This window comes from Leopardus geoffroyi, chromosome A1 (genome assembly GCF_018350155.1).
Source record: "Leopardus geoffroyi isolate Oge1 chromosome A1, O.geoffroyi_Oge1_pat1.0, whole genome shotgun sequence".
NCBI classification, from domain to species: domain Eukaryota; kingdom Metazoa; phylum Chordata; class Mammalia; order Carnivora; family Felidae; genus Leopardus; species Leopardus geoffroyi.
Genome location: NC_059326.1, coordinates 38,774,587 through 38,783,644, shown reverse-complemented (window position 1 = coordinate 38,783,644; position 9,058 = coordinate 38,774,587). Strand labels below are relative to the sequence as shown.

General features: G+C 33.2%; 1 pseudogene; it reads left to right on the top strand.

The window, feature by feature from the left end:
- The first annotated feature begins 4,378 nt into the window (after positions 1 to 4,378).
- Positions 4,379 to 4,550, top strand: LOC123582269 (annotated as a pseudogene).
- The last annotated feature ends 4,508 nt before the right edge of the window (positions 4,551 to 9,058 follow it).

The window sequence follows — 9,058 nt, the reverse complement described above, 5'->3', positions numbered from 1 at the left end:
ATGCATTACTGGGTATTTACCTAAATAATATGAAAATGCTAATTGTAAAAAATATATATACCCGTGTTTATTGTAGCATTAGTTAAAACAGCCAAATTATGCAAACAGACCAAGTAACCATGGATAGATGAATGGATAAGGAAGAAGTGGTGTGTGTCTGTGTGTGCGTGCGAGCGTGCGCACACACACACACACACACACACACACACACACACACTGGAGTACTATTCAGTCATAAAAATGAATGAAATCTTTCCATTTACAACAACATTGATGGAGCTAGATAGTATAATGCTAGGTGAAATAAGTCAGAGAAAGAAAATACTGTATGATTTCACTAATATGTGGAATTTAATATACAAGACAAAGGAAAAAGAGACAAATCAAAAAACAGACTTTTAACCATAGAGAACAAACTGGTGATTACCAGAGGGGATGTGGGCGGGGGGCAGAGAATGGGTGAAATAGGTGAAGGGAATTAAGAGTACACTTATTGTAATGAATCCTGAGTAAAGTATAGAATTGTAGAATCACTATGTTGCACACCTGAAACTAATATAACTGGAATTAAAAAAAAAAAAAACTGGCTCCGTAAGTAAACTGTTCAAAATAAATTACTTTCTGGAATTGTAGAGGTTTATCATTTTGTATACAATATAGCATTAGACACAAAGTGAGGAAAGTAAGAGGGACAAGTTAAAAGAGATAACATGCATGTAATAGAGAAGTCCCAGAATTTTCATCATGGGAAAGAAGAAAGTTTAGAACAGAATACCCAGTGACTTAAAAAAAAAATCCCAGAGATGAAGATGCCCACTGCAGTGGAATTAAAATAGCAAAGTAGGGGCACCGGGGTGGTTCAGTCAGTTGAGCGTCTGACTTTGGCTCAGGTCATGATCTCATGGTTTGTGGGTTTGAGACCCGCATCAGGCTCTGTGCTGACAGCTCAGAGCCTGGAGCCTGCTTTGGATTCTGTGTCTCCCCCTCTCTCTGCCCCTCCCCTGCTCTCTCAAAAATAAACATTAATAAACAGAGTTAATAAACTCTCTCTCAAAAATAAACATTAAAAATTTTTAAAAAATAGAGTAGTGCAAATCCAAATGTATTACTAAAACTCAACAGACTATAATAAAATTTCAGAATACCATAAAAACTCTTAAAATACCCAAAGATAAAATAACAGAAACAAAACTGGCAAACTCCAAAGGAAACAAAATATATTCAAATTTCTACCAGATATGTCACATAAGACATTATTTAAAAAGTATGAAATTTTATATAAAAACATTTGTCAAGTTCTAATGAGCAACTATTGTGAACTTAAAATCTGACTCTCAGTCAAGAACTCACTCAAGTTGAGTAAGTATCTACAAACACAAAACGTTAAAATTAATAAAAAAAAAATGAACATACATATATTCATCCTTACATACAGACATAAATATGTGTAGATTTTACATTCTGAAAGATTATACTTGAGCTTACCATAATAATAATAGAATGGTAATTATGTGACTTGATGGATGTGTTCACCAACATGTGGTGACCATTTTACAATATATACATGTATCGTATCATCATATTGTATACCTTAAGCTTACCCAGTGATATATGTTAATTATATGTGCTATAAAGTGTAGCCATTGGGGGGAAAATAATTCCAAAGGGAAAATAATTATATTCTATAATGGTCCAGTACCAAAATGAAATAAAATTAACCAATTTCAGTTTAAATATTTAAATTAATTTTGTGTAATAGCAGAAACAAACTGCAGTTATAAACTACTTAGGAATAAAAAATGGGAGAATTTAATATAAAAAATGAGAGACAAATATCTCACAAAAGTATATAGATGAAAATAAGCATATGAAAAGACACTGCATATTTTAATGCCATCAGGGAAATGCAACTGAAAACAACGAGGTACCTCTACTACAGGTCTACTAGAATGCTCAAAATCGGAAACAATGACAATACCAAATGCTGACCAGGATGTAGAGCAATAGGAAACCTCAGACACTGTTGGTGGGAATGCATAATGGTGCAGCCACTTTGGAGGACAGTTTGACAGTTTTCTATAAAACCGAAGTTTTCTTATCATACAATCCAGCAATCACATTCTGTGGTATTTATCCAAAGTAGGCGAAAACTTACATTCACAAAAAAACCTGCATAAATATTTTTATAGTTTTTTTCATAATTGCCAAAATTTGGTAATTCCCAAGATGTCCTTCAGTAGGTAAATGAATAAACAAACTCGAATACATTCAGATAATGGAATATTATTCATCACTAAAAAGAAATGAGCTATCAGGTCACAAAAAGACCTGGAGGAATTTTAAGTGCATATTACTAAGTGAAAGAAACCAATCTTGAAAGGCTACATACTACACGATTTCAACTATAGACATTCTGGAAAATGCAAAAGTATGGAGATAATACAAAGATCTGTGGTTTCTGGGGATGGGGATGAGGAGATTAACAGGCAAAAACAGATGATTATAATGACAGTATAATGACTGGTATATTCCATTACACATTTGTCCAAACCCACTGAATGTATAACAGAAAGAGTGAATCCTGAGGTAAACTATGTACTTTGGGTAATTATGATGTATCCATGTAAGTCCATATTTGTTTAAAAAAAAAAGAAAGTACCATTCTGGTTAGTGATGTTGATAATGGGAAAGGTTTTTTATGTTTGGGAGCAAAGGGTATATGGAAAATGTCTGTACTTCTCTCTTAATTTTAATGTAAACCTACGACTTCTCTACAAAACAATGTCTAAAAAAATCAGAAGTATGGAACCACAAAAGACCCTGTAATGTCAAAGCAATCTTGAGAAAGAAGAACAAAGCTGGAGGCATTATATTCCCTCACTTCAAACTCTATTATAAAGCTATAGTAATCAAAACAGTATGGTATTGGCATAAAAACAGACATAAAGATCAATGGAACAGAAGACAGAGTCCAGAAATAAACTCTTGCATATATGCTCAGTTAATTTATTAAAAAGGACCCAAGAATGTACAATAGTAAAGGGACAGTATTCAATAATTGGTGTTGGGAATACTGGACAGCTACATGCAAAAGAGTAATATTGGATCATTATCTTATACCACACACAAAAATTAACTCAAAATGAATTATAGGCTTGAATGTATTATGTGAAACCATAAAAATCCTAGAAGAAAACATAGATGATAAGCTCCTTGACACTGGTCTTGTAATAATTTTTCAATCTGACACCAAAAGCAAAGGCAACAAAATAAGGGGGACTACATAAGTGGGACTAGGGACACCTAGCTGGTTCAGTCAGTAGAGCATGCGATTCTTGATCTGAGTGGTGACTTCAAGCCCTACATTGGATGTAGAGCTCACTAAAAAATAAATCTATAAATAAAAAAATAAATAAGTAGCTACTTATTTAAAAAAATAAGTGGGCCTATATCAATCTAAAAATTTTCTGCACAGTAAAAAACTAGTGAAATGAAAAGGCAAGCTACAGAATGGGAGAAAATATATGCAAATCATATATCTGATAAGTTAATATCCAAAATTATATAAAAAATCAATAGAAAAGCCAACAATCCCACTTAAAAATGGGTGGAGCATCTGAATAGACATTTGTCCAAAGACATACGTATGGCTAGCAAGTATAAGAAAAGATGCCCAACATTTCTAATCATCAGAAAAATTCAAAGCAAAACTACAATGAGGGATCACCTCACACCGACTGGAAAGACTCTTATCAAAAAGAGAAGAAATTAGTGCTGGTAAGGATGTGGGTGAACAAAACCCTGGTGCACAATTGGTGGGAGTGTAAATTGGTGCACCCAGTACGGAAAACAGTATGCAGGTTCCTCAAAAAATTAAAAATAGAACTACTATAAGATCTAGAAACTCCAATTTCGGGCATTTAACCAAAAACAAAAACACTAACTTGAAAAGATACATGCATCCCCACATTCACTGCATTATTTACATTAGCCAAGATATGGAAACAACCTAAAGTGTCCAGTGACGGATGAATTGATGAAGAAAATGGGGTCTATATACACAACAGAATGTTATTCAACATAAAAAAAAGACTGAAATCTTGCATTTGTGACAACATGGATGGACCTTGAAGGCGTTATGCTTAATGAAATAAGGCAGACAGAAAAGACAAAAACCATATCATCTCACTTATATGTAGAACCTAAAATAAACAAACAAACCTAAGCTCATAGACACAGAGAACAGATTGGTGGTTGCCAGAGGCAGAGGGTTGGGGTGTGAGAAATGGTGAAGGGAGTGAAGGGTACAGTAATACAATAAGTAAGTCACTGGGATGTAATTTGCAGCATGGTGACCATAATTAATAACTTTATTGTAATCGCTTCTCGGCCTTTTGTCTAAGATCAAGTGTAGTATCTGTTCTTATCAGTGTAATAACTTTATTGTATATCTTAAAGTTGCTGAGAAAGTAGATCTTAAAAGTTTTCATCACTCACACACAAATTCTGTAAATGTGGTGATCATTTTGCAATACATACAAATATCAAATTATGTGGTACAGCTAAAATTAACAAAACATTGTATGTCAATCATACCTTAATTTTAGAAAACCAGAAGCGTAACAAAAAAAGCTTTGAGATGTGAGATGCAACCAAACAATACTCACAGAAAAATTTATAGCTATAAAATTGACCCAATAAATAGAAAATACTTTTCCTTTCTTTCCTAGATATTAGATAAGTAGGTAATTGCAGAGTCACACCAGGGATAGTACCATAAACATTTTCAGGGGTCAAAGTATAATTGAGATATAATAATATGATCAACTTAACAGATGTCTGAGCCGAGAAACAAATTCCTAACCATTCTTAATGTCTTCAGTTAGCAGACTGCTTCAGTCCATTAACTTAACTCCCTGTGAATAAAAAAGACACCAAATACACTCAAGGAAGTACCTGAAATCATATCAGAAGTACATACCTTAAATTTTCCCTTAATCTTTTAAAGGCACCTCCTGCTATCTACCATCATAACGTACACAAGAGAAAAGGAAATGTCTAGGTATACATAAGATTATCAGACACCAATTTTGAGATGTTACTTTCATAGAAATAAGAATTACTGTCATCTACTTCTTGCAGGTGTTTTGTGAAGGTCAAGTGATAAATGGGAAAAAAGAGTTACTTCACTGTAGGCCCAGGGTGTCCCTGCATTAATCTCAGAGTTAACGCTTCACATACTTGGTTTTCAGTTGTAACTATAATTGCCATAACATATTAAGTCTCTAAACTGAAGGCTAAGATCAATTACAAAGGAAAAAGCAAAATAAATGACCTGGCACAATTTACCCCACTCAAAATACAAGATTCAAAATAATAATGTAAAACGTAAAATCCCAGAAATTAGTGACAGAATAAGAGACTATAAGATTGACCAAAAAAAAAAAAAATGATTCTCATTACACTTATAATGAATTCTCCAGGCTGAACTATATTGAATATGGTTACTTCTTAGAAATTAATGGCACACTATTAGAAACATATTAGGATGGTGGCCTCATACACAGATGCTTTTCCGGGTGGACTTTCTCTTGGAGCAAAAACATTTCGCCTCTGGTTTATGGTATAGAACTATTATCTGAAAAAAGTTTTTATCTTCATCCCATAAATAGAGAGCACCACGATAGGATTTCCTTTAACAGCAAAAATAGTCAACCAAATAAAACTCAAGTAATAGACCCAATATCAAACCTATTCAATATAACTCTTATCCAAGAAATGTGTTTTGCTAAAAATGAAGCAGCAATGGGCTAATCGACTACATACTTCGTTCTAAGTAGAATGCTTTATGTAGGGATGTTATAGTGAAAACGATGAGAGGAATAGGAAAAGGAAAAAACTAGAAGAGAAGCCAAATTAGAGAGGGTGGAGAATAGATAGTGGAATAGAAATAACCATTCTCCTTTTTGTGATAATCATAACCTTGCACTCAATGATAATTTTACCAATTATGGACACAACCATAAACAATATATTTTAGTTTAGACTATATCTGACTTTTACAGTATGGGTTTATTTTTTGTCTTGTGTCTTTTCCTTAATATTATTTTATGTGATTTTTCACGGTTGTTGCCTGTAACTGGAATTTGCTCATCCTTCTGTTGCCAAATAGTATCCTATTGTATGAAGAGACTAAATTTTTTTAAATCCATTTTGATGTGGGTAAAAAAAAAAAAAAAAAATATATATATATATATATATATATATATATATATATATATATATATATATATATATATATATATATATAAAGAGAGAGAGAGAGAGAGTGTGAGAGAGAGAGAGAGAGTGTGTTTTCACATTTTGGAACCATAATGGAAAGAAAGGATAGTATGAACAGTTGAGAACATATCTTAATTACATGAATACTTGAGTTTATTTAAGATATTTATGTAAGAGGGGGCCACAGGCTCTGGATATCTTTACTTACCTAGATAATGTTACATTATACCCAAAGAAGTTATACCAATTAATAGCAGAATAGTAAGAGTTGTCTTTGGTCTGTGAGCTCACTTTGGCATTGCCACCTGAGACTCTAGAATGTGCCTAGTGTAATTACATTTTAATGGCCATTTTGATTTCCTGGAATATAATGTCATTAATAATTTTTAACACTTGGATTTACTCTATTTGTAGTAGCTTTTAAAGTCATTTTCCAATTCTTTAGAGTATATTTTAAAAAATTCTTTCATATATACTTCTTTCCATATTTTGATCACTTGCCATTTGTTGGTTCTATGTGTTGAAAAATACATGTTGAAAATACCTTCCTACACACTTGGCTTTTTCACTCCCACATTTTGGCTTTTGCGCATACTGTCACATTTTCATTCTCTTTTTGGCATATGGTGATTAACTTCTTAATTTTAATGTACTATCTTTTCCTTTAAGATTAATAGTAAAGAAAAGAATTTTTTAATTCTTTATTATGGTTTCATTAAGATAGTATCTTATAATATTTTTTTAACACTATAGTTTTTCTGTTTATAATGAATAACTGATTTACATGGAAAGGATTTATTTTATGGGCTGAGACAAGGACTCACTTTAATTTTTTAATGTTTATTTATTTTGAGAGAGAGAGAAAAAAAATGAGAGACAGAGAGAGAGAATGAATGAGAGAGAAAGATTGAGCAGAGGAAAAGCAGAGAGAGAGAATCCCAAGCGGGCTCCATGTTGTCAACTCAGAGTCTGATGTGGGGTTTGAACCCATGAACAGTGAGATCATGACCTGAGTCCAAACCAAGAGTCAGACGCTTAACTAACTGAGCCACGCAGGTGCCCCCATTTTTATTTTGTAATGCATTCCCACTATGATTTGAAAAGTCTACCTTTTGGACGGAACTTATGCTAAGTGAAATAAGCCATACAGAGAAAGACAGATACCATATGATTTCACTCTTATGTGGATCCTGAGAAACTTAACAGGAACCCATGGGTGAGGGGAAGAAAAAGAAAAAAAGAGAGAGGTTAGAGTGGGAGAGAGCCAAAGCATAAGAGACTCTTAAAAAATGAGAACTGAGGGCTGATGGGGGATGGGAGGGAGGGGAAGGTGGGTGATGGGTATTGAAGAGGGCATCTTTTGGGATAAGCACTGGGTGTTGTATGGAAACCAATTTGACAATAAATTTCATATATTTAAAAAAAAAGAAAAGTCTACCTTTACCCATTTTCCTCAGCGTTACTTCTGTCACTTATCTATGAATCTGTAGGTTTGTTTCTGTGTGCACAAGACTATTCCATGGATTACTATATATGTGACAATATATTATAGAGCATGGCTTCATAAAAAGTCCTATTATTTCTAACATTCTCCATGTCCTTTACCCCTCCTTTTTTAGATTGGCCACTTGTTTGTCTTCAGTGTCAACTTAGTTCTAGGATTATTGGTCTCTCCTATTGTTCCAATTGGTATCAAACCCAAGGACTAGGCAAAATATGAGGGAACTGTTCTAAGGTTCTCATTGGAGTCTCTTCTCTCTGGTAGTGGAGGTGTGGTTGATGTGAATTGAGAATTCTCACTTGGATGAGTAAAGGAACTGACTCTTGCGTGCAGTTATGGAAGGTGGGTCAGGAGACATCTATACTTTGAAGCAGCACACTACTGTTATAAACTGTTTCTGTCTTCATTATCTTAGTGTTTTGTAACATAGGGTAGCCGTGAGCAAATTCTTGGTTCCTCATTTCTCCGCTTACCTCATTTTGCAAATTAGATAACTGAATTCATTTCAGTCTTAGTCCTAATGTACACAAATTAGTTTCTATCCTAAAGACAATGTTGAAAAATATGTTTTCTTAGGTACTTTAAACTGATGTTTTTAAATGAACGTATGCATGTACATAAATTGCACAAGGCCCTTTGCATATCTGTCCTTCTGAAAAACAATCTTTAGAAATTGCTTTATTATACAAGGAATATTTGGGCCCAAAAAATTGCTTTTATTTAAGCATTGATAATTTTATGGTGAAATAATCCATGTATTTGTTCTCTTCAGTATATCCTTTGGCATTTTAATTATCATCCACGTCCCAGGAAGGTACACAACAGTAGTTAGTACACAACAGTAATTAATATAATGGTACGATCATATAGAATAAATGTAAGGTAACCAGATTGTTCCTGTTTTTGGACATTTTAGAAATGTATAAGAAAATCCATAAATTATTATGTGGTCTATTGAATGTAAATCTTTCAGAATCCAACTGTTATCAATGTGAGAATTATTGTAGTCTTTGTATTTTCATTTCTTAAAGAATACAATGCATACTAAAATAGAGCAGACAAAATTGCTCATTTTGCCAAATTGGCTATTGTCTATATATTGATTATACCACAAACTCAGTTTCCTTTTTACTGGATAAAAACATATTCTGAAAAGCATATTTTTCACCCTGAAAATAAGTCAAAATATGCAAACTCAGTATATATTTCTAACTAGGGATCTATCAAAAATCATCCATGGGACACCTATATTATAAACCACTAATATAAACATTT